At 40.8% G+C, this 26,317-nt stretch overlaps 1 pseudogene; it reads left to right on the top strand.

Moving 5' to 3' along the window:
* LOC148481262 (NACHT, LRR and PYD domains-containing protein 12-like) lies at nt 1-26,317 on the top strand (annotated as a pseudogene).

Below are 26,317 nucleotides of genomic sequence, written 5' to 3'. Positions count from 1 at the left end.
ATGACTCCCTCTACAGATACAGAAGATAAAGATGTCAGTGTTGGTGAGATGGATGGGGAGGGGTGGTCTGGGAAAGGAGGGGGTGGTGTGCAGATGGCCTGGTGGGATGCCATGTCCTGACAAATGGAATACATTTTAGATGTAAAGTGGGTGGCTAAGTCAAGGGCAGAGAGTGAGGAGAAGCAAGAAGGTGGTGGGTAGAGGAGGGAGTTGAAAATGGCAAACACTACCCAACCAGGGTGCAAAGTACTTAGAGCAGATTTTGATGCCTTATGATCACAGTCACATATCTTGATTAGCATATAAAGGACTATTACTAGCATCTAGAAAATCCAATAATTTCTTTGGGGCTCGAGGTTTTAGCTTTTCAGCTCTAACTCAAGACTTATCTGTATACTCAAACATTTTTATAAAAATGTTTAGCACTTTTTTTTGTAGTCTGCTAATACGTAGGTTGTTTAATTTGCATCATGTGCATTTTTACTCTGCAAAAGTAAAAGTACTGCGAATCCTACTGGAAAAAAAATATTCTATAAATGAAATAATAATAATAATATATTATTATTATTATTAGTAGTAGTAGTAGTAGTAGTAGTAGTAGTAGTGGTAGTAGTAGTGGTAGTAGTAGTAATAAGTAGTGGTATTAGTCGTAGTGTTAATGTTGTTATTATTATTAGTAGTAGTATTATTTGCTCTTCACCGATATGTATGTATACAAATGTTCAACATTTTCAAAATAATTTTTGCAACTTCCATGCCTAAACTATGGTATAGTATTTTGTTAGGAGTGTAGAGTTGTAGCAAGAGTGGTACTGCACATTAAAAATAGTGATTTTGTTCAACAGATACCAGTTTTTCCCTGTAATACCTCTACAGGTGTAGATACAGAATATTTCAATATGCTTATAGTGCCAGAAATTTGTAACTGAAGTTCAAATATTTTAGTTTCATTTATTTTTTTATTTATTTTTTGCTCAAATAAATATCATAGAGAGTGTGATTGAAATATTGAGAGAAAGAGTGGGGTATTGAAACTTTTTTTTGCATGTTTGATTGCTTTGTGTGCCTTAAGTGGAGGTATGGGATACTGGCATGGCCGTACCATTACTATGCAGCATATGTGTCGCTTCCTTCATTCCTTCATTGGCCAAAATCCACTACTAATTAACTGGTGATCGGGGGCAGCTCTGCTTAATTTGTTGAACATAGCTGACTTACATGTAAGAAACAATTTCTACATATAGTGCAATGCTATATAAAATAACAGAGCACTTCAAAAACTCTACCCCAATACAGAGAGCACTGACTTTCTAACTAATAAAGAAAAAGTAAAATCTAAAAACAAAGGAGATTAATGTTTCAATAGCAAAATCAATCATCAGTTTCCAATAATCAATGTTAAAACTAAATGTAATACACCAATAATAAAACATACAAGACAAGTTAAAGCATTAACTAAAACACAGCATACATATAATTAGATCAAATATCAATTTGCAGAATTAAGAAAGATAGTGAAAATAATTACTATAATTAACAAAAGTAAATGGTATATATTTTGGATATATACTTTTTCACACATTTTCTAGCATGTTATTTTAGTATTGCCATTCTTGTTAGCATATTTATTGTACTACAGTACATGGTATAGCCTCAGTTCCTGCTTGATAATAAACAAATAATAATATACATACAATATTAGTCTATAGATTCAGTAAACAGATCATGCTGTAGACATGTAGGACCTCATTTAGAGATTGGAATAAATACAGATAAATTGCAGACCCCTAATAACACAAAATCTACACATTTACATTTGTAAGCAACACAACATGGCTTTGCCAAGGTGAAAAACTGCATCCTCTAACTGGACCTGCTCTTAACTCTGTATTAGGCCCAGCCCATAGTGTATTATTCAGCCTAGTCATCCATGCATATAGACTTGTGTAGGCAGATAGGACTGAAATATGTGTAATAACTGTTCAATTGAAGACAAAGTGGGTTCCCAGAGTGTTCCAGAATTTCAGTATACTATCTCATGGTAAGATACCTTAGGACAGTTGTATCAGGGTATCCCCCTTAAAAAAACTTTCACTGTAGGTCACTACCAAGCTTATGGGGCGCAGGAAAAAAAGTTGATGGTTACTTGTATGCTGTTGACAGTCAAAGGGCCAAATGTAATAGGGTGAGTTTAGAAAATGTGAGAGTTTAGCAGTAAACTCTGACACTTTTAAACTCACCCAATGTAATAGAGTCCGAGAACATGCAAACTCGCATTTTTTAGACTAAAAAAACTCACGATTTAAACTCTCACCCAGATGTTTTCCCATTTTGAAGATAAAATTCCACCAATGTGATAGTTTCCTGCTAAACTCTTACATTTTCAAAACTCTCACCTTATTACATTTGGGCCAAAATGTTTTATTGCAAGAATGTAAATCTAGTCATTTTTGTCTAATTTATTGTCTAATACCAAGAGAACAACATTATTTTACAATAGTATATTGGACCAGGCAAATTCCCTTTCCCTTGTTTCTTGCCCATACAAATACCCTGATTGCACTTTGACTTCCTTTTCTATGTCCACTGCAGTGGGAGCCATTAACGAGGGCGGGCACTTCCACTGCTCATGTCGATCTCAGGACATGCCATAGCTGGTTATTATGTAAATCATTATATATTAGATTATATAGATTATTACTACTTTACTGAATGTAAAACAATATGTTAGTACAAAATAATCCTAAGAGTCTACAGCACATAAAAATCAACCAATTCATGATAAATGTACATATTCAGAAGTATTTGTAGCTCCCTTGGTTTATGGTTTATGCTAAACATTTTTGTAAAATGAATTGGCTACTATGGAAAACATCTCAACTTCTTGAAACCCGCATTTGAGTAAATATACCCCTATTTGTGAAATGGACATTTAAACTATATAATAATTTATATAGATTATATAGATTATTACTTCTTTAATGAATGTAAAACTAGAAGTCAGTACAAAATAATCATGAGTAACTGCTGTCACAATGTATTATAGCATGAAACCAGTTTAGATTTTCACAGCAAGGAAATCAGCAACATTTAAAAAAAAATAATTTTAATTTTAAATAAAATTTCTAATTAATTGCATGTAAGTAGGGTATGCAGTAGAGTAAGCTATAAATTACAGTTCTAACAATGATTTATTGTTATATCTGCAAAGAAGGTAGAAACAACTAAATCTAAACTTTCAGAGGAAGAAAATTATCATCTTTAAAATGTAATTATTCAAATGTAAAATGTTGCTTTAAACAGTTTACTTATAAGCATGAGATTAGAGGAGAGAGAAGGGGATATTATTAAATAGAATTCATGAAGGGAAAACAGAAAAGCTAAATTTTCAATGAGGCCACACTCCAAAGAATGCTCAATGTCCTTAATTTTTTTGGTGCACTATATTTTTATTGGCTTTTAATTAATGTTAATTTTTAATTCATGTTAATTAATGTTAATTATTATTGTTAGAAAATAATGTTTATATAAAAGAGTCTCATGCACTTGGAAAAATCTTCCAGCAGATGTATATTCATAATACACCATTACTAAATAAAGTGAGCCAAGTACATGTTTGCCATATTTTTAAAATGGCAATCACTTTAAAGGCTAAACCAGTTTAGTATAGCCTGTAAAATGATAGCTGCTTTAAAAATACAGGGAGATTCACAAATATTCCTGCAGCGGCTGAAGATCACAGGCTATTACATTTAGCCATATATATGGAACATACAAAGCATAGTCATGTAGTTACCAATGATTTAATGGACTAAGGTCATTTTCTGTAGATCCCTAATGATGTGTTTGTCTAAATAGTCCTCTTACAACTGTATACCGGTGATGCAACTCAGGGACAGCTGCTGTACTTACTTGCAGAATAGTGATTGCAGATTGGATTGCCTGTAGAAAGTCTGGATAACTCATGCAGACATAGTTATACTTTCTAGGCAAGATAATTAGAGAGCAAATAATGTGTCACTTGGGGAAAATAATGTCCCTGATCAGCAATAATTGCTACATGGAGCTCTCTATGAAACTTACAGCAAATTAATTGATGATTAATAAGACCCATAGTGCATATATATTTATCTTTCACTAAAACATAAAACTGGAAAATTAATATAAAATTTAAATAAAATCTAATTAAACATAACTAATGATATTGTTAACTTAGATGATTATTCAAATATATTTTCAAACCTTCATATTTGTAGATGTATCACAATTATAAACATAATGTCTATTGTTTAATGGAAATTAACTGTCCCATTGCTTTGGTGACATTCCAATGTAATAGCACACATATAACTGTATAATACAGAGAACACAGGATTTAATAACCAGAAAACAAGATCACAAGAAATGGAGCCAACTGGCAATGTGAATGCAAAACATTACTGGAAAATATGCAATACAGTATTTTAGCCTTAGTATATTTCATTGCATCAATATTGTTTAATATTTCATCTCTAGCACATTCTTCTTGTGTTTTAAAAGAACCTAGTAAATAAATATGTATGATCTGTCCCCAATGTACAGTACATCTATCTCTCATTGGTATCAGCCAGCAAGTGCTTGAATTGCTGAATTTGAATGCTTTATAGCAGCAAACTGAAGTTAAACACCATCATTATCAGCCACCTCTATAGTAGCAGCATTTGGCAATTGGCACAACCAGGACTGTAACGGTGGTGGGGGGAGTGAAAGCAGTGCCATTGTCCACGAGAGCCCGTATATTTGCTGACCCATGACACCTGTATTTGGCTTGCCGGCTACCATGTAAATAGAACAAAGCCATGCAATGGTTACATTTACTTTTTTTGGAATAGCAAACTCCTCCATTTCACACTTCTATTAATATAAAATATCTTCCCTATTAGTAATTCAATGAAAATCTTCAAGTCTTTTAATTGGAAATAGCAATAAAAACTTATGAGAGGTACATTACATTGTTTCCAATGAGCCCTATTGCAGAATAATAAAAGTACCAATTGATTAATAGTGTCATTAGTCATCCGATAAATCCTGAGAGGTTTACCTCACTAGTTTCAATAAAATCCACTACAAATTCAAGTGCTCTGTTGAAAAACTATTTCAGTATAAATAGTACATTTATTTATTGCAACTTTAGCTGCCAGTCCAAATAAAATATACAGTTTTTCAATGGGCTTTAGTTTATATAGATACAACAAGACAATTTTAGGAATGATTGGCATTTCAAATTTATAATAATTAAAAAATAATTATGTTGAGTGCATATATTTATTATTATTTTATTTATTTTTTACTTATTTAGTGCCAGCATATTCTGTTGCATGCTTTAAATGCATCCAAAATAAAGTTTTTTTCTAAAATGTAAAAGTTTAATAATATAAAAAACACAATAATAAAAATTTATAATAATAAAAAAATAATAACAATCAATAAAAACAAAAATGTCATATATATATATATATAACAATCCTGTCCTAAATTAGCACAATAGTTACAAAATAGTATGCATGCATTTCGTAGGGAGTTGAGAGTCTCATATCTTCGGAATATAGATAAATGATGATTGATTTAAAAATCTTTGATAATTTTCCTGTAAAAGTTTAAATACCAGTCTTTTTTAGTGATGCATTGTTCACCGATTTTATTGAAGCTCAGAGTACAGTAAAACACAGTCTTATGAAGAACTCATCAAAGCATTCATACTTAAATAAATATATCGATGACCACCTATCAATACTCTTGCTTGCTGTCAACAATCAATGTTAATGTTTAGTATTCTCATGAGGTTCCACAAAGTCTGAGTTACAGTAGTTAAATCCCACTCCATACATCTCCAAATCTCACTCTGTCTTGATTTCTCAGTGCAATTTCGGCTGACTTGTTTAGTCGGATGAGGGTGCTTATGATTTTTTTTTGTGGGTTTGTTATTCATAATGATGTTTTAATATGGGGACTACTTATGTTTACGTAGAAAAATATAGGCTGTATGATGTAATGTTTTTTTTTTTATTAAAATGTGTTAAAATATGTACCAGCCACCTTTTTATGCAGCATGTACAGTATACATAATTGTGGGGATGTAGTCAATTTACCTACAATCAGGATGCTGGCAGTCAAAATCCCGGTGCCAGAATCCCAACCCAGCGGCCAGAACACCGGTGCAGAATCCCGACATCAGTTGAGATGCTGACACCGGAATCATAGGTATAGCAAGCTGGGTTAGCTGTTAGCCGTGGGGGGATTAGGGTTAGCCTGCAGGAGGGAGGAGGTTAGGGTTAGGCAAGGGACAGGGGTATTTAGGGTTAGGCACCACTGGGGGGTTAGGGTTTGGCACTAAGAGAGGAGCATTAGGTATAAGCACTAAGGAGGGAGGGTTAGGTTTAGGCACTAACTGGGAGGGTTAGGGTGCAGGGTTGGGAGGGTTAGGGTTAGGATGCAAGAAGGGAGGGTTAGGGAGTGAAGGTGGAAGGGTTAGGAAACTTACCTAGCCCCTGTCTGGATTCTGAGTATTGGGATGCCACTTTTGGTGTTTTGACAGCCGGCATCCTGACTGACGGTCTCCAAAACCCAACTCATAATTATGTGCAGGTAACAGCCTAAATTTTAATTCAGGTAATCAATTATTAAATGTTGCAATTGCAAAAAAGACAAGGAACTTGGGAGCTGAGATGTTCTTGAAAGGGCAAAGGATAAAGGTTAACATCATCTGCTTCTGGTAAGCAAACTCAACCATCAACTCAACAGCTATTTTATAAAAATGGCCCACAGAGCAATAATGTTGCATATGACATCCAACACATACAAAGGGGCTCCTCCAGATCAGTCAGTACAATGGAAACTGGTTATAGGGACCAAACTGGTTGAGGCATTTGTGGAAATGTGTGCAACTTTTTGATCTGTAGATGAATTACATATAGCTAACAAATACCAGCTCATGCAGACTACTCTGTGTATCACTGGTTCACTAAGAGGCATGCTGCTGAGAACCTCTTAGAGAAACTCAGGGAAATCATTGCAAAATGGCTTACACCACTTGGCCTCTCCACGGGATTTGTGATTTCTGACAATACCAGCAATATTGTGCGAGCATTACAGGTGGGCAAATTCAATCACATCCCATGTTTTGCTCACACAATTAATCTGGTGGTGCAACATTTTTTTAAAAGAATGACAGGGGCGTGCAGGAGATGCTCTCGGTGGCCTGAAAGATTTCTGGACATTTTCGTCATTCAGCAACTGCGTGTCAAATATTGCAACACCAGTAAGAACTGTTGAATTTGCCCTGCCATCAGCTAAAGCAAGAGGTAGTAACTAGGTGGAATTCTACCCTCTATATGCTTCAGTGGATGGAGGAGCAGAAAAAGGCCATCCAGGGCTACACTATGGCCTATGACCTAGGTAGAGGAGCGGGAATGCACCTTAGTCAAGTGCAGTGGAGAATAATTTCCATGTTGTGCAAGGTTCTCAAACCCTTTGAACTTGTCACATGTGAAGTTAGTTCAGAGACTGCCAGTTTGAGTCAGGTCATTCCCCTAATCAGACTTTTGCAAAAGCAGATGGAGAAACTGAAGGAGGAGCTGAAATGAAGTGATTCCGCTAAGTATGTGGGACTTGAAAATCAAGCCCTTCATTCACTTTGACAGGATCCAAGGGTCGTCAATCTCTTGAAATCAGGTCATTATATTTTGGCGACCATACTTGATCCTAGGTTTAAGCCATACCTTGTATCTTTCTTTCTGATGGACATAAATCTGAAAAGATGCAAAGATCTGGTGGTGAAAAAATTGTCAGCTCAAGCGGAACATGACACGGCAGCATCTCCTCCTTCAGTTTCTACAGCTGTCAGGAAAAAACTACATTTTCCTAAGAGACCCACTGCTGGTGGTGATGCAGATCAGTCAGCAAAATCTAATGACATATAGTTGGTTCTAAAATAACTGCCTACAATAATTGACATGTCTACTGTGACTTTGTCTGATATGGTCACAATTCATAAAACGGTGGATGACTATTTTAGGGATAGCATCCAAATAGACATGTCAGACAGTCCATTTCACTAATGGCAGGAAAAAGAGGCAATTTGGAGTCACTTACACAAACTGGCTTTGCTGTACTTAAGTTGCCCATCCTCCAGTGTGTACTCTGAAAGAGTTTTCAGCGCAATGGGGAACCTTGTCAGTGATCATCGTAGGAGGTTACTTCCCCAAAATGTGGAAAAGATATATGTTTATCAAAATGAATCGCAAATTCCACGAGGAAGACCTTTACCAGCACTTATGTCCAAAAAATACAGAAGCGTCTGACTGTAATGGTAGATTCCAGCGGGGACAAATTCATATTGTGTGAAGAGGAGGAAAACACACTGATGGGGATGATGATGATGATGGTGACATTTAATCTAATGTATTGTAAAGCCAGTTTGTGTATGGGATCATTGCCACCAATGTCCACTGCGCACTGGCAGCTTGTTTTGTGGGGGGTCCAAACAAACCAATAATTTCAGCCACAAGTGGCAGTTCCTGTCACTGAAGTGATTGGTTTGTTAAACTGTGAATGTCCTGTTTCATATATACAACATAAGGGTGGGTTGGAGGGCCCAAGGACAATTCCATCTTGCACCTTTTTCCTTTCCATTATGTGCTGGTTGGGGCAATGCTGCCTGACATTTTAATGTTATGGTTTATAAATGTCCACAGACAGCATCTCCTGCATGCCCCTTTCATTTTTTTTAAAGAAAGTTCTGAACCAATTGCTGCTTGTTGCGTCAACCCGATGGCACAAGTCGCACAACAGTGACATTCAGCCAAGGTTTCTCAGCCCTTAAGGCTGCTAGATGGCCCAAAGGCTGCATCCTACTTCATGGCCCAAAGGCCACCTGTCGTTACTCCTCACCGGCCCTCAAGGCTGTAATGGCCGCAACTTGCCAAGAGTTCCAGGCCTCAAGGCTGTTGCAGGACTAATCATAGCTCTGTATTCCACTGCTACTCAGCCCGGAGGTTGCATCAACAATTAACTGTGAACTATCAATTCTTCAGCCAGGGGCTGCACCAATTATCAATTCTTCAGCCAGGGGCTGCACCAATTATCAATTCTTTAGCCAGGGGCTGCACCAATTATCAATTCTTCAGCCAGGGGCTGCACCAATTATCAATTCTTCAGCCAGGAGCTGCACCAATTATCAACTCTTCAGCCAGGGGCTGCAACAAGTATCAATTCAGCCAGGGGCTGCACCAATTATCATTTCAGCCAGTTGCTGCAACAGTTATCAATTCTTCAGCCAGAGGCTGCACCAATTATCAATTCAGCCAGTGTCTGCACCAACTATCAATTCTTCAGCCAGTGGCTGCACCAATTATCAAGTATCAACTCTTCTTAATTCAGCCAGTGTCTGCACCAACTATCAATTCTTCAGCCAGTGGCTGCACCAATTATCAACTATCAATTCTTCAATCCTCAAGGGGTACCCCAAACGTGTACCTCAACCATCATCTTTGCACAGTCCTCATCTCTATTTATCAATCAGTCTTGAGCCAGCTAGCTGGATGCAACCTTTTGGCCCTTAACTAGATGAAAAAATCAATATTGTGAGCTGTGAGTTGGTCAAAATTGACTGGAAACGAGTGGAAATAAATGTTATTGAGGTTAATAATACTGTAGGAACAAAAAAAGGCCCATTTTATGAGATTTTAGCTGTTTTTCTGATTTTTTAAGAAAAAATCCCGATCCAAAACCAAAACCGAAAAACAAAACACGGAGGTGAGGTTTTGGCAAAACCAATCCAGATCCAAAACCAGGGGAGATCCAGATCTAAAACTAAAACCAAAACATGGGGTCAGTGCACATCTCTAATGTTAATTATCGGGGTATGAATAGAACCCATAGTCATTTTGTCACACTTCATACTTGTGTGCTGGTATTGGTTTCAGGTGTTCTGCTAGTGCTAAGCACTGTAATTGCATGGATGGTTTGATACACTGAATGGATTATTTCCCTTCTGACGCCCTAAATCTACTGTCTGTTGGTCACCTGGGGGTTGCCAGTGTATCAGGTCTGTTTCCATGTGCTAGGTGTTTTGTTCTGCTGATACTGTTCAGGATTCATCTCTGGTAATATATGAATACGTGTATGACCTCTGCTGTCTCAGGGGTATATTAACTAAAGTGAGAGTTTTTAGAAGTGGAGATGTTGCCCATAGCAACAAATCAGATTCTAGCTGTTATCTTCTAGAATGTGCTAGGTAAATGTTAATTAGAATCTGATTGGTTACTATGGGCAACATCTCCACTATAAAAACTCTGTATCCTGTGATTTAGCATTTGTGCTATTATTAGTCAGCATTGTCATTTTGGTTATCCATGTGATTACTACCCAGGTGCCTCACACATGACTTGCTGCTTACTGCATTTGGGTTTGTCTTTTGCTTAAAATAGATTAGCTTTGGTTAGACAGTTTAATAAGTCTGAGATCAGTTTAGCGTCAGTTAGGTAGTTTAGCTGAGGTAAATAAGTCTTAGGGCCTGATTCAGCAAGGAACGCAGTTGCTAAAACATACACAATCGGCCAATTGTTGCGTACTGGGCATGCGTATGCATTGCAGTGCACGTGCTCGAACCAGCCACTGCGATTGGGACTACGATTGCAGTGGCTATGCAGATCCATCACAGAGTGATTGAAAGGAGGTGCCATTTGTGGGTGGTAACGAGGGGGTGTGGATTCGGTCGTACGCAGGCATGCCAGTACGTTTGAACGGCAATGCAGAGGCATGCATAAATTATCCACTGCGATGCCCTATGCAGCCTGAGGCCTGATAACAAGCGTGGATGTTAGCAATTTCTGAGTTAGGTCAGGGCTTGTGCAAGTGTGTGTGAGGCTGCGATGGTGCTCGATTGTACCGATGGTTTCGCAGTCTTGCTAAACATTATGGATGTGTGCAAGGTACAGTGGGCTTCCTTACGTAGTGCAGTGGCTGCATAGCGATCGCAATGAATTAACATACTATAGCAGTTGAACTGTGTGCGTAATCGCTATTGCATTCCCAGTTGCATTTCATAGTGAATCAAACCCTTAGATCAGTATAGCTTTGGCTAGGCTGTGTAGCTTAGGTAGATAAGACTTAAATTAGTTTAGCTTCTGTTAGGCAGTTTAGCTGATGTAGATAAGTCTTAGATCAGTTTAGCTGTGGTTATGCACTTTAGCTCATGAGACACTGTAATGGCCGGTACACACTAGACAGTGAACAGTGTGTACTGACCTCGTCAGTGATGGGACCCGGCGGGGTGTTGGCATTGGCAAGTGTGTACACACTTGCCGATGCCGGCAGCTTTGGCAGGGACCATGCTGCATTTGGCAGCATGGCCCTCGCTAATTATTTCACCCGTTGGACCTGCATGCAGGTCCGACTGGCAATGTCACTGACAAAGTGTTGGAGTGCGCATCGTCAATGACATAGCAGGTACACACTGGCGGATGTGCCCGATCTGTTGCTCTTATCTGCCTGATTGGAAGACATATCGCTTAGTGTGTACCCGGCTTAAGTGTTAAATCAGTTTTGCTTTGGTTTGGTAGTGTAGCTCAGCTAGATAAGTCATAGATCAGTTTAGCTTTGGTTAGGCCATTTAGCTCAGGTAGATAAGTATTACATCAGCATAGCTTTTGTTAGGCAGTGTACTGTAGATAGTGCTGTTTGTGTGAACTGTGGAACTTCTGTTTCATTTTGCATATTCTATGCTACTCCTCACCAATAACCTACTATAGGAGCCACAACCTGGTCAGTAAAGCAGCCTAGTCCATCCTGCCCCATGGTGTGCACTGGTGAATACCGTTTAGACCCTGACCCTGTGTGCTATAGTAGGAAGAATGAATATCGGTAATAGGTTGCTCATTTATTCTTTTATATTTTGTCACGAAACCATAAGGAGCTCAGGAGGCCCTGATTGGCTGTATCTAATCTTATAAATAAGATAAAGCCCCTGATTGGCTGTCCAGCTATTATCTAGCTGCTTCACCCATAATTGCTTATGCTCAGTTCTGGAACATGCCCAGGTCAAGGACACTAATGAACGCTCTCCTTTCTATCTAGTGTTCAGGTTCTTGAGATGTACTGTAGCTGCTCTGGGACTAAATACCAGCATCTAGAGTATATATTGTAGTGTAGTTTTTTTCTTAAATTACTGCATTTATAGGCCACAGGTGCTCTTGAGACAATAACAACTAATGGGACCATATCACAGGGGAAATCCTCCCCATGTGTTGTATTCATAATGGTTTCTGTAGTGTAGGAGGACATTGACTGATAATCACAATGACCACCAGAATATAACAACAAAGGGAGGGCACATATTTTCAAAGAGGGGACTCTTCTTGATCATTCAAGGCTACCCTCAGTTTCTGTTTGGCAGAAGGGGAAAATAGGGCACCATGTCTCTACAATATTTTCTGTAGAGCAGTGAGCTAAGCTCCAAGAGATGAAACTACTGTTGGGGTTCTGTCCATTCTTCTGATCTCTCCAGGATCAGTCACATGAAGAGAATGTGAGGTTTCAGTTTCTATCTAATCTTTTTTTTATTTTATTTTATGAAACTACTGTGCAAATGATTTAACTGTAACTAACTTTTTACCTTGTTTATACATTGGTACTGTACAGGTTCCATTCACTATTATAGTGAGATTATGTACTCTGTAGAACTAATGAAAGTGATTTTGTTCTTTCTTGGGTCAGACTTTGGTGAAGCAAATTTTGCTGGACCAATGTGGACACCCACTGGCTGCAGAAATGCAGAAATTACAGGTAGCAATAAATAACTATATTTGTTTGTTTTTTTCAACCATACTGGGCCCACACACAATCATTCTGCATAGTTTAAAGCCAGTCAGATGTATGATACCCAATTGACCAAATGATAAGATCTGCAATGTGCAGCTGTTCTATGTGTGGCCCAGTCTTCCATATATATACGTGGTTGCTCTGGATTCTCTATTGAATAAAGTTTTAACTTAAAATTGCTGTGCTAATGTTTTATTTGTATTTGTTTCCTAAGGTTATCCTGTGGGTCATTTATGAGACATTGAATTAAACAGTTAGTGTTATATGATCATGTTTTACATTTCCATGTCACTTTGAGGCTCATAATTTCTTTGGACTTTCTTTAGAAATCAGAATCACCACAAGCAGCACCTGTTTGAGAAAACAGAAAAGCTGGTGGAGTGCAGATCTCGAGGATCCAACAAAGATCCTCAACATGTCCCCATTTCTGTCCGCTATTTGGATCTGGTTCTCATCTCCAGCCAGAATTTCAGAAGTCATTCTCAACACGAGATCATAGACACTGGTGGGAAGCACGAGTTTTACTTGAATATAGCCAAGAGTTTATTGGAATGCATTGCCCCCAGGAGACTGTTTCGCTGGTGCCATCGATCAGGATGTAATCCACGAAGTGTCATGATGAGCAGAGTCCCTGTGGTAGAGAAGACCACACTGATGCAGAAGTATGTCTATGATTTGATGAATGGACAACTCTATCAGATATTTGCTTTTGTTTTCTTTAAATTCTGGATACTGAACAAACTGGATAAGATCAACCTGGAGGCAATGATTCTTCATCAGAATCCCTATCTTCAGAAGCACCTTGAAACCATCTTACAGGATCCAGAAAAACTGCTTTTTATATTTTATGGTTTAGATGAATGTAATCACCAAATGGATTTCTCAGCAAGTCAGGATTGCACCAACAAACAATGGCCAGAGGTGTGACTGTGATTGTGGTCAGTTTGTTGACAGTCTCTTTTCAAGGGCTGTTGTGTGCTAATGACCAGCCATCCAACCAAGCTGTCATCAATGGATACCAGTCTCTTCCAATGAGTTTCTGAGATCATGGGATTCTTCCACAAAGAACGAGATATGTACTTTGAACAATTCTTTGGAAGCAAGAAACTGTCAAAGAAGGTGTTTAATTATTTCAGGGAGAATGATGCTCCATATACTTTCTGTTATATCCCATCCTACTGCTGGATCATCTGTACAGTATTATCAATGTCCTTCAAACCTCAAACAGCAAACACTGATCAGATGGTTTGATTGCCCAAAACGGTGAAACAGCTCTTTGTAGTTTTTGTTACTAACATTTTGGCCAATCACAGTCATGATACAGACAATGCTCGGAAACTCCTAACATTTATTGGGTGGATGGCGGAACACGGAATGACTAATCACATTCTTGAATTTGATAGCAGAGATTTAGGTTCATTCAGTGTGGATACATCCTCAAATCTCTTGTCAAGTTTTTTGATGGAATCTGATCAAGCTCCTAATTTGACCGTTTCATTCTTACATCTCATAATACAAGAGTTTATTTCTGCATTAGTAATCTATCTTGACTATTTTCTCGAGAGAGAGATTAAAGAAATCTCTAGGAGAATCCAGATCTTGTGAAGATGGCTGGGTTGAAATATTCTCTTGGTTCCTCTGTGGTCTCTCAGACCAGGTCTCCCTTGACCACTTATTTGGGGGAACTCTCTCAGTAAGCTTCCATAGAAGTCAACAGTTGGCTTTCCAAGAGTATTTTGCTGGAAGATGAAGCCATGGAAGATGACGATGAAGAGCATGAGAATGTGTTTGCTAACTTCTTTGAGTCCCGGAACAAAGCGGTGGTGTTACATAGTTTTGGGCCGAAAGCAGATATAGATTTTTCAATAATATACTTGACACCTGTGGACTGTACCATGTTGGCTTTTGTCCTTGAGTCTTGCAGAGAGGTTGAAAGCCTCAATCTAGATGCCAGTTTTATTCAGACCGAGGGGCTGGAGAGACCAGCACCCTTTCTTCATCTTGTCCGGGATCTCAGGTATTGTAGACAGGGCTGTATATAAATTGGACACTGCCTTAAGCATTGTAAATGTAGCACACAATTACTGTTTATAGTCGTGCTTCAGAGCAATACAGTAGACCCCACTGCGCTGAGCATAATGCAGTGCTCAGCCAAAGAAGACACCATGTAAAGCAAGATAGGGACAGGCAATGTCTGGTAACTCCGGATTTCGGTACCATACAGACATGGCCATAGACATGCTAGGCCACTAAACAAATATAGGCCCTGATTCAGAGGCGCTCGCTATTTGAATCAGGGTGGGACATTTTTTTTCCAGGCCACTCGCTAAGCTGTGGGTGACCTTCGGGAACGCCTCCGTTTGTGCAGCCACCCCCCCCCCTGACCTGCCTATAAAACAGGGTGAGGTGTCAATCAGCATCGACAGATGCCCTGTTTTGCTGCAAGCCCTGAGCGAGTTAAGTTCTCACTCGCTGCGGGGCTCGCTGTGCACTCGCGAGTGGTTCTGAATCAGGCCCATTTAATGTCTTATTTGTGTGTTGTAGTGTTTTGTACATAGTCTTCTTATTCCCATACATTTATGTTTTCATGTACACCTTGCAGGCTGTCCAACAATGACCTGAAAGTTTGTGATACTGAGCGATTATATCCTATACTAGCGCATTCACAGTGCCGGATCCAGACGCTAAGGTACATATTCACTTCCCAATACAGTGTTCTACTCTCCAAGCAGAGTTCAATAGAGAAAGATTACTAAATTTGTATTATCATATTAGCAGTATTTCATATAGCAGTTACACATCACATCGTGCTTTACATAATATTAATTGTTCACGTCAGTATTTCCCCCAGCATGTAGCAAGATGTTTAAAACTGAGTCTTAGGTTCCACCTTCCCACGTCCATGGTGCTGTATTTTCAGGGTACCAGGGATCTTATACAGGGAAGCCTGCTGTACCGCCCCCAGCAATGGCCACCCCCAGGCATGTGCTTCATATGGGAAATTCGCCACTGCGAAGGCGCAGTTTAAATAACTCAAATATAATCTTATATTCTGAACTTTTATACCTTTTTGTTTTTGATTGATTTTACAAATATTCTTTTTTTTTGTATGTCATTTTTTTGTAAGCACTGTATATCTTTTCTATACAGTATATTAAATGTAATACGTTTCCATTTGACTGCTCCAAACAAACCCAGAAGCTTTACAAAGAGAAATGTGGCTACCCCATGTTAGTAGGAATAGTAACGGGATACAACTTGCATGAATACATTAATGCCGTAGACGGTCAAAACATTGACAGCATTATGTCAACAGGAGAATGCAAACGCGATTAGTAATGTGATTTTAAGCATTTTTACTGTGTCACCATTATAACTTTAAAGTTATAAAACCCATTACAACTGTGTCGGCAGTCTCTGGTGGACATTAAGCCTGATTCACTATGGATCGCAATATAGTGTACGCACGCAGTTCAACTGATAATCCATAGCAATCGCAATGCCGCCGCACCACTGCATAAGGCGCCCACTTCACCTACATGCACATCCGTAATGGTTAGCAAGATTGCAAAAACATTGGTACAATCGGTTACCAATGAAGCCTCACGCACAGTTAAGGCGGGTCAGACCTCACTCAAGAATTGCTTATTTCAGCGCACGCTATGAGGCCTCAGGCTGTGTATGGGATCACAGTGGCTAATATATGCACACCCCTGCAACGATGTTGAAACTCACTGGCACACCTGCGTTCAGCTGAACACCCCCCGTCACCAGCCACAAATGGCAATTCCTGTCAATCACTCTGCCATGGGTCTGCATTGCCACTGCGATCGAAGTCCCAAGCACACGGGCTAGTTTGTGCACTGCGATGCACATGCATGCGCAGAATGCGACAATCGGCCAATTGCGTGGGTATAAGCAGCAATCCTTGCTGAATCAGGCCCATTATGCTGTCAACAGCATTACTGTAAACCAAATAACTACTTAGAACATTTAGCTAAATCTGTACAGTACAGTATCTTAGTGATAGGTGACTGCAATGTGCTGTATGTACATAAGATATGATTTCTGTGTTCTCCAGATTGAGGAATAACTCTCTAACAGAGAGATCTTGTACGCCATTGGCTTGGGCAATAAGTAGTAACCAGACCATGTAGGAACTCGACCTATCACAAAACAATCTGCCCGGGCCACACTTCTGTGTCCTGACAACTGTTCTCTCCAGTGATACGTGCAGGATAACACATTTGTCATGAGTATAATTATAATTTAATAAGAATATGAAATAAGACACAAGTCGATGACAAGTATGTATTGACTTGAAGACCTGTACAGCCATGATATCACCACTGATTAAGGATGGTCATCAGTGGGTTAACCATTGATGGTCACAATTGATGGCACCATTAGTGGTTAACCTCAATGGTATGAAACCATCAACGGGAAACCATTGATTGTTTTGCCCACCAATAGTTATTCTTGCTAATTTACTCATTTGGCCAATCAAATTTGGGGCTGGGCTGCATTGGGAAGTTTAGCTAGCACCAGGGAGAAAGAAAATAAAGAAATATTGCGAGGCTCTTTGTCATCAATGGCAGAGAACCACTGGATTTCTGCCGTTTATGGCAAAATCATAGGCCATCGGTGGTTAACCATCGATGGATTTTAATCATGAATGGTCAGTGGCCATCCCATCAATGGATGTTAATCATGAATAGTTGATGGCCATCCCTACCAATGATTGTATAAGACCTATGCTGACAGCTAGTGATTTCCACAAGGAGAAAATACATTTTCAGTAAGATATTTTAATGTGAATATAAAATGCTGTTTATTTGGCTTCTTTTTAGTGATGTATTGTCAGTGGCTTTTATTAATTAGATTGTTGCATGGACCAGAAAACCTCCAACCACTTGATGACCTCACAGGACCACATTGCAGCCAGGTGCACAGTCCTCAGCCATAGTGATATTAGTGCTCATGTCATTGCATTGCACTTAGATGCACATCTCCTTGCACTGGACATATAAAAGCTGAATGCTTATTGGTTGCCTTGGGTTAGTGCAATGCAGTGCTATCAAATGAGACATTATGGAATAGACTACAAAATTTGTGCCGATTTTGCCTCCAATTTGCTAGATAGGAACAGAAAGAATGATTGATTACCTGTTTCTTTGTTACAGACGTTGTCTGATGGGCCTGAAAGAATAATAAATAAAACATCGTGACCAACCCAAACGCAACAGGATCCAAAGAGCAGCGGCTGCAGGTTTAGTAAAACATCAGACAGTCTGGTTAGTTTTTAGCTGGACAGCCAATCAGAGACTTTGGAGCTGAGTGTGAAATTGGACGCAGACCTGGCCACAGCAGCGTCTTTTGCTGAAGCCGCATCTATATCTTAATGCTATTGCCGCGCCCAATGCAATTCATCCTGAGATGACCATTTACCGCAGCACTAATCCGCACCATCAGCACCATGATTGGTGCAGTTTCTCCACCTGAGCACGTCGTCCTGTGTGACGGATCCAGCGGCTTTATACACTGTGTGACCAACATGACCGCACCTGCCTAACCACCCACCTGTTACCTCCCAGCACGCCCACTAAAATCTACACTCCCTACGTCCAAATTTGACCTTTGTCTCCATGCGGTAACCATTGCGGAGCTGTGACACTTGCGTGGACCTACAATATCATCCATTTGCCTGCGGCATCCCCTCTGCGCCCACCCTGAATCAGGCCCTTTCAGTCTTCATTTGTGTGCGTATGCCTGGGCCGGTGTGTGCGCTGTCTGCGCGGTATCTGTGACGCATGTGCAGTGTTCAGATGTCGGCGGGATCCAGCCGCATTTCCACCAGATTCAGGATGTCTGTCATATCTGCCATATCAATGGGGGTGATTCAGATCTGTACACTGATCACATTACTGCGGTGTCTTTGGATGCAGCAGGGATGCAAAAATATAGTAGGTGGGAGGTGTTTGAAGAAAAAGTCGCTCCATGCCAGCCATATCGGCCATCTGAGTGAGCTTAATCTTACTAAGCCTACTCAGCATGGCCACCAGGAAATCTGTATCAGAAGACACAGTTCCTGGCCTTGGCCCTTCTTCAAAATGGGGGCAACATGCCCCTATTATGTAAAACGGATCATGTGGCCGCCCCCTCGCTGCCCTGTTAATCATAATATTTAATGCTATATATTGCAGCCCACCTATATCCTATACACACTGGTTCTACTTGTCTCTCGCAGGCTCCAGCAGGTGAAGCTGACAGATGAATATTCTCCATTACTGGTCTCACTGAGTGACAACAAAAACCTCACACACCTCATTCTGAGCCATAATTACATGACCAATAGCAGCACCAAGTACATTGAGGATCTTATACTGGAGTCGGCAAGCCTAAAAGAGATCAGGTATTTACAGTGTATAAAAAGATTGTACTTGGAGTGATTCTAGGTGAATGGAGAGGCGGGATGAGGGGTAGGGATGTACTTATTTAGATTGGATACACTAAGGGCATGCAGAGACACGTATATGTCTGTCAATGCTGTATCACAAGCGGGTACCTTAGGGCTGGTGCAAATAAATGCTGCTGAAGATGATGGTTACAAGGGCTAGCAAAACGCTTCTGATTGGCTGATTGCAGATCCACGGCTGACGCTAATAGATGCGTTCTCTTTGTGGCTTGTGCTTATATTACAGTGTTTGATTTCTTTCTCTCATACACAATATTTTACAATGAAAGCAAATGCTGTAAAATGCGTAAGTGTATGTGACTATACCTGGCGTAAACTGGCTGCACCTGCTTCTCTAATACACCCTAGTGTGTATGAAATATATGGATTATTAGTTTCCTGAATGTCACGGGCCTATTCTGAGGTGCATGTATGTTTGAATGCGGCCGCATCTAGTGATTTCTCGCTTACAGCGCAGTCACATGGATCGCAGCCATTTCTCTGTGGGAGATAACTCTCATTTCTGTGCGGCTACTGGACGGAAACAATGCGAAAGCAAATAAAAGAACCGTTTTGTGGGTGTATCGGCCTGTAGTCAGTGTTACTCTCTATTCTGAGCCATGCCAATGCACCCAGTATAGGATAGGTGCAATTAATGATGATAGGGATGACAGCTGCTCTTACAAATGGCGTCATTGCATAGATGCATATAATTCAGTATATATGGGCGCATAGGGGAATTAGCATAACATTCGCAATCCGTCCACAGAATGTGTCAGTGAGTAATGACTACACCTGTGCACCTGCTGGATGACCTGGGAAATGTGTCAGTGAGTAATGACTACACCTAGGCACCTGCTGGGTGACTTGGGAAATGTGTCTGTGAGTAATGACTACACCTAGACTCCTGCTGGGTGACCTGGAAAATGTGTCAGTGAGTAATGACTGCACCTGTGCACCTGCTGGGTGAACTGGGAAATGTGTCTGTGAGTAATGACTACACCTAGGCACCTGCTGGGTGACCAGGAAAATGTGTCAGTGAGTAATAACTGCACCTGTGCACCTGCTGGGTGAACTGGGAAATGTGTCTGTGAGTAATGACTACACCTAGGCACCTGCTGGGTGACCTGGGAAATGTGTCAGTGAGTAATGACTACACCTAGGCACCTGCTGGGTGACCTAGAAAATGTGTCAGTGAGTAATGACTACACTTGTGTACCAGCCCAGTGTCCTGAGGACAGAGTTTGAGAACCACTGGTCTAAATTAGGGATGAGCGGTTCGGATTCTGTGGAATCCGAACCGCTCCGAACATCGGGGATCCGAGTCCACCCGAACGCTGTTCGGGTGTTCCCTGCCTAACACGGATCCCCCTTCGAGGCCAAACGGCAGCCTCCTCCGATATCCCTATAGTAACAAACACACAGCCACCAGTGGCGACTGTGTATTTGTTATAGCAGCCAATGAGAGTAACACAGACTCTCATTGGCTGCTGCGTGCACTGAGGGATCCGGCTGGAGCTCACTCATGAGCTCCAATTACCAGGTCCCCCTGCTGTGGGTGATGGGAGAGAAGACCATGACGTCTCTCCCATAGTGCAGAGAAAAGCAGACAGCAGCGGTCACGGCAGGAGCGGGGATTCAGGTAAGTTTTTTTTCTTTCTTTGTGTGTGTGTGTAAGGGGGCACCACTGGGGGCACAACTACTCGGGGCACTTCTAATGGGGGTACAACTACTCGGGGCACAACTACTCAGGGAACTTCTAATGGGGGCATACTACTGAGGGCATACTACTAGGGATACACTACTGGGGGTACTACTAATAGGGGCATACTGCTGGGGGCACTATTACTGGGGGCATACTACTGGGGGCAAACTACTAAGGGCATACTACTGGGGGCACTACCAATGGAGGCATACTACTCGGGGAACTACTAATGGGGTAATACTACTAGGGGCATACTACTGGGGCACTACTAATGGGGGCATACTACTGGGGGCACTACTAATGGGGGCATACTACAGTGGGCGCACTTCTAATGGGGGCGCAACTACTTGGGGTACTTCTAATGGTGGCATACTACTGGGGGCATACTACTAGGGAGTCACTACTGGGGACACTACTAAAGGGGGCATTACCACTGGGGACACCACTAATGGAGGCATTACTACTGGGGGCACTAATAATTTGGTATTACTACTGGGAGCACTACTAATGGAGGCATACTACTGGGGACACTATTAATGGGGGCATTACTACTGGGGGCACTACTAATGGAGGCATAGTACTAGGGGCACTACCACTGGGGGCATTACTACAGGGGCATTACTATTGGGGGCACTACTACAAGATGCATTACTACTGGGGGCATTGCATAGGGGGCACCACTACTGGGGGCATGCCACTGCTGGGGGCATTGTGTAAGGGACACTATTGCTGTGGGCATTGTATAAGGGGAACCACTACTGTGGGCATTGTACAAGCGGCATTACTACTGTGGGCTTTGTGTGCAAGGGTCGCTACTGTGGGCATTGTGTAAAAGGGACACTAATGTGTGTCGTAACATAAATAAGAGACACTACTTTATGGTGTAATGTGAATCGGGCACTATGTGCGGTGTAATATGAATAAGATTGTGCACTGTGACTCCTTGGGCCGTAGCCCACTGTGTAAACAAGTACTGTGACTCTGTTGGCCATACCCCACTGGGTGGGTGGGAGGAAAGGCAATGTTTCATACAGTAGATGCGCTTTAGTGTCTGTGCCGCTGCTCTGACGCTTAGTAACCAGCCAGCTCACTGCAGCCTTTGGCCAATAATGGTGAAAACAATACTATAATCTGTGAGGTGGTCTAAATTGACTGTAAATGACTGGCAATGAATGTTATTGAGGTTAATAATACTCTAGGGAGAAAAAAAAGCCCAATTTATGTGATTTTAGCTTTTTTTGTAAAAAATCCAAATTCAAAGCTAGTCACAGCAGTTTGGCAAATCCAAATCCAAAGCCGGATGATGAATCAGAGCCAAATCTGGCAAAAATGGTCTGGCGTAAATCCCTAATCTAAATCAATGATCTGTTAGAAAATGTGCAATTTAGAGGCTAAGTAGCACATTTGCTAACATTTAAAAATCGTTATCAAGAATCATCTGTTAGTAAATGTTCATTTAGCCTCTGATACATAACATCGATTTAGATCAATTTAAAATTGACCTTCAGTAAATTTACCCCTTATTGTTCCTCTTGGTATCTGGGATGTTGCAGTGATAAAGCTCACTTATTTACCTGAAGTAGGATCTGGCACAGTGCTCTAGTAGGTCACCTACTGGTAGCAATGATGGAGTCAGGTAGAATTATTTTTTGTGACTTGGAAGCAGCCTGATGAGGTTTCCTCTCTTCCCAAGGCATAGGTCAGCTCACTGGGCTTAGCAGCAAAGTGCTCTAGGGACAGTAATGGCAGAGTCCCTGCTTAATCTCAGGTGTGGTGACTTCAATGTTACTGTCTTTATGGATGATAGATGACATTGACAAAATGCCCCCAGTCAGCAGGGAGATCACCTGTGAGAGATGGTAGATTGTGGTAGATGATCCTGCAGAAGACTGTCCTTTAGTGTTGATGTTGCACCTTAAATAAATAACAAACACACGGTGCAACATTCAACTTACGTAGGATACCAACCATCATCCACTAGCCCAGGGTGCTCTGTGTCATCTGGAATTCAGCCAGAGATCCAATCAAGGATCTCCATGGTCATCACCAGCAGTAACCCTGGCAGCCATTCAGCTAAGTCACTCCATGACCAAGTATTTGGTGAGACTTTTACCAATGTTATCATGTATTCTGGGGGAAAATTACAGGTAATATAAATAACACTGGTCCTGGGATTCAAACCAGTAACCCCACAATAAAAATGAGCTAACAACCTACCAGCTAGGCCACTAAACTAGCACATGCACCTAATCAATGTCTTGAACCACCCAGCTGCAACTGTCAATGAACTAAGATAAAAAGAAACCAGACAGGATTATCACTGTGCTGTATATACAGTAGAGGACCTGGCTGTTAGCTCACGGACCCTACCTGCACTGTGTCTACACACCTGACATATATCTGCAGATGATGGTCTTTCATACATACTGAACGGCCATCATCTACTTGTGCCCTTGGGTCCTGGCGGCCGGGGGGTGGGACCCGGTGGCCAGGGGGTGTATCCCACCCCCCTCCTCGTGGCTGCCGCTGTCTGTGTGCAGCACAGCCAATGCGATATGTCGGTGAATGTATATATCGGGTACACACTGGCCGACAGGCAGCAGATACATTGGCTGATCAATTGATCGGCCAATGTATCTGTCAGTGTGTACCCAGCATAACTCGTTATACTTATCTCAATGCTTATAATCTTTCTGCTGTAGAATTCAAAGTACTAAAATGAAAGACAGCCTTGGTCTCCGCTATCACTGCACACTAGTGCAGTGCGCAGATCCCCGTGTTTGTGCTTTGGATCTTGATTCATCTTCCTGTTTTGATTTTGGATCTGTATTGACCTGTTTACATGCAATCCAAACCCGAGTTTTTAAGTCTGTGTTCCGAAGCACAGGAAGATTTGAACCAGGACTTGGTTGGACTCGGTACCCCAAAGTGATTTCAAACTTGGACTTGGTTTAACTTGGAACCCCTAAATTTGGTTGTTGTCGGTTCTTAGAGAATTGGACCTGCACATCTCTAGCGTAAGTGATATTGTGCTGAGTCACAGGGCTTGTAGCCTGATACTGTACTGCTAAGTGATAAGGAGGTCCCGGTTCTATTCCACGTGCATCTTTTGTTTTAGTACTTTGAAGCCTTTATATCAAATAATATTTTTAGGATATTACCCAAAAACACCAGTTTTCAGGGGATGTCAGCTCCCGGTGACTCATACGCTGGGTGAACATGCTCATTGGCAGCTGGGGACCTGAACCAGGAAGCAGTTTGATAGTATTACTCTATCACAATGCTCCTCGCTGTTTGCCAGGACATGCTCTTATTGGAGCCCATCTCTTTGCCAGAGCATTTTAGCAAATGTGCGTGAAAAAAAATAATGGAACACTAAACAAGCCGGGGCAGCTTATAAACCTTATAATTACTTTGGTTCTTATTTTAGGATTGGCGTAGTGCCAGATTGTTCTGCATATAGTTGTGTGGTGGGCAGAGAATGGGTGTGTCTAATGGTACAATACATAAGTGGGTTTACCATGTGAATTTCCTCTTTCCCAAATTTTTGGGAAGTCTGTTGTCGGCTTTTGAGTTGTTGACGGGAGTGATCGGCAACCCAGTATTCATCTTGCACTGGTAAAGTGTGCTCCTCTTCAATACACCGGGTAGGCTGACATCTCCCTACTGGGGTCCGCTGCCCACCTGTCTGTGTGGGCTGTGGGTGTGCACCCGGTATGGGAGTTGGACACGTCTCACTTCTCTGCCATTGTTGTTAGGGCAATTGGCCCATGCAGATGTTTGAAGTGAACTTATGTTACAGTAAGTGAAGTGGCTCCTCTGATTAGATGGCTTTTCTTTCTTCCTCTACCATACTATTTTTATGTTAATTAAATAATAAAGCTGACTATTAGCACATTACATAAACAATTATGCTTCAACAATGTATAGGAGATCTTCCAGTAAAAAGCAAAAAATAATCATCTATTTGTATGATCCGGTATCAGTTCAGTAGATATCAATGCTCCATTCAAAATGTAACAATGTACTCACAGATGTTACTTTGTGTCCAACAATTTATAACATTTTGTCCTTCAATAAACAAGAGAAATATATGATGTTGCATTTAGTGTTTGAAAAAAATTCTAGATGGAATTTAATTGAAGACGTGAAAAAAGTTTACAATTCCATTGCGGACTGCACTTATTGAAAATGAAGTGGAAAACAATAAATAAATAGTTGCACAAAGTTTTCAAATAAATTTTCATTTTAATTGTTTTTATAAATAACAATTTAGAAAAAGAGAAACATTTTCAAATATAAAAATCCTTAAGAAAGTGTATAAAGTGAAAAGTGTTGGTTTAGAACACAATACACAAACTATGTCATTTTTAGGTCCAGGATCGAACAGGAACCTAAAAACAAAATATTGAACTTGATGTGTCCCACCAGAAATTTAGTTATCCACATTTGAAACAGCGCAGGTTGCTAGACACCCAGAAAAATACATTTTGAAGAAAAAGTGACAGAGGGAAAGTTTTTTAAAAGTAAGAGTTACACTCTTGTGTTTATTGTTTTACATCTGGAGAAAGAGGAGCTTACTACTAGCAAACACATTAAGAACTCTGGGCCTCATGCAGCAAGGATCTCAGTTGCTAAGATGCACGCAATTGGCCGATTGTTGTGTATTGTGCATGCATCAAAGTGCACGTGTGCAAACTGGCCACTGCATTTGGGACTGCAATCGCAGTGGCTACACAGACCCATTGCAGAGTGATTGACAGGAAGTGCCATTTGGGGGTGGTGACAGGGTGTGGTTGGGCAAACGCAGGCATGTCATTGTGTTTCAATGCCATTGCAGGGGCGTGCATAGATTATCCACTGCATGGCCAGACTCAGCCTGAGGTCTCATAGCATACATGGCTGTTAGCAATTTCTGAGTAAATTCAGGGCTATTGCAAGTGTGCGTATGGGTCCGATGTTACTCGATGTTACTGATTATTTTGCTATATTGCTAAAGTATATGGATGTGAGTAAGGGCAAGTGGTCATCCCTATGGTTAGGCTGCGATCGCAATGCAAATGCAATCATTTGCATATCACCGCTGATATTAGAAACAGCGTTGCGTGCGTATTAGCAGAATAGCGATCCTTGCTGAATCAGACCTTCTATCCTCAAAGGGCTGCAGCATTTTTTATTCATCTCTCATTGCACTCTATGTAATGTATTATAGTGATTGATAAAACAGTATCTCCCACACCATAGAGAATTAAGATTTATCCTCCATTAAAATGTATCTTTACATCTTTATCAGGCCGTAA

Source organism: Taudactylus pleione, unplaced genomic scaffold, assembly GCF_031769625.1.
Source record: "Taudactylus pleione unplaced genomic scaffold, aTauple2 ptg000587l, whole genome shotgun sequence".
NCBI lineage: Eukaryota > Metazoa > Chordata > Amphibia > Anura > Myobatrachidae > Taudactylus > Taudactylus pleione.
This window is presented reverse-complemented; position numbering and strand designations above follow the sequence as displayed.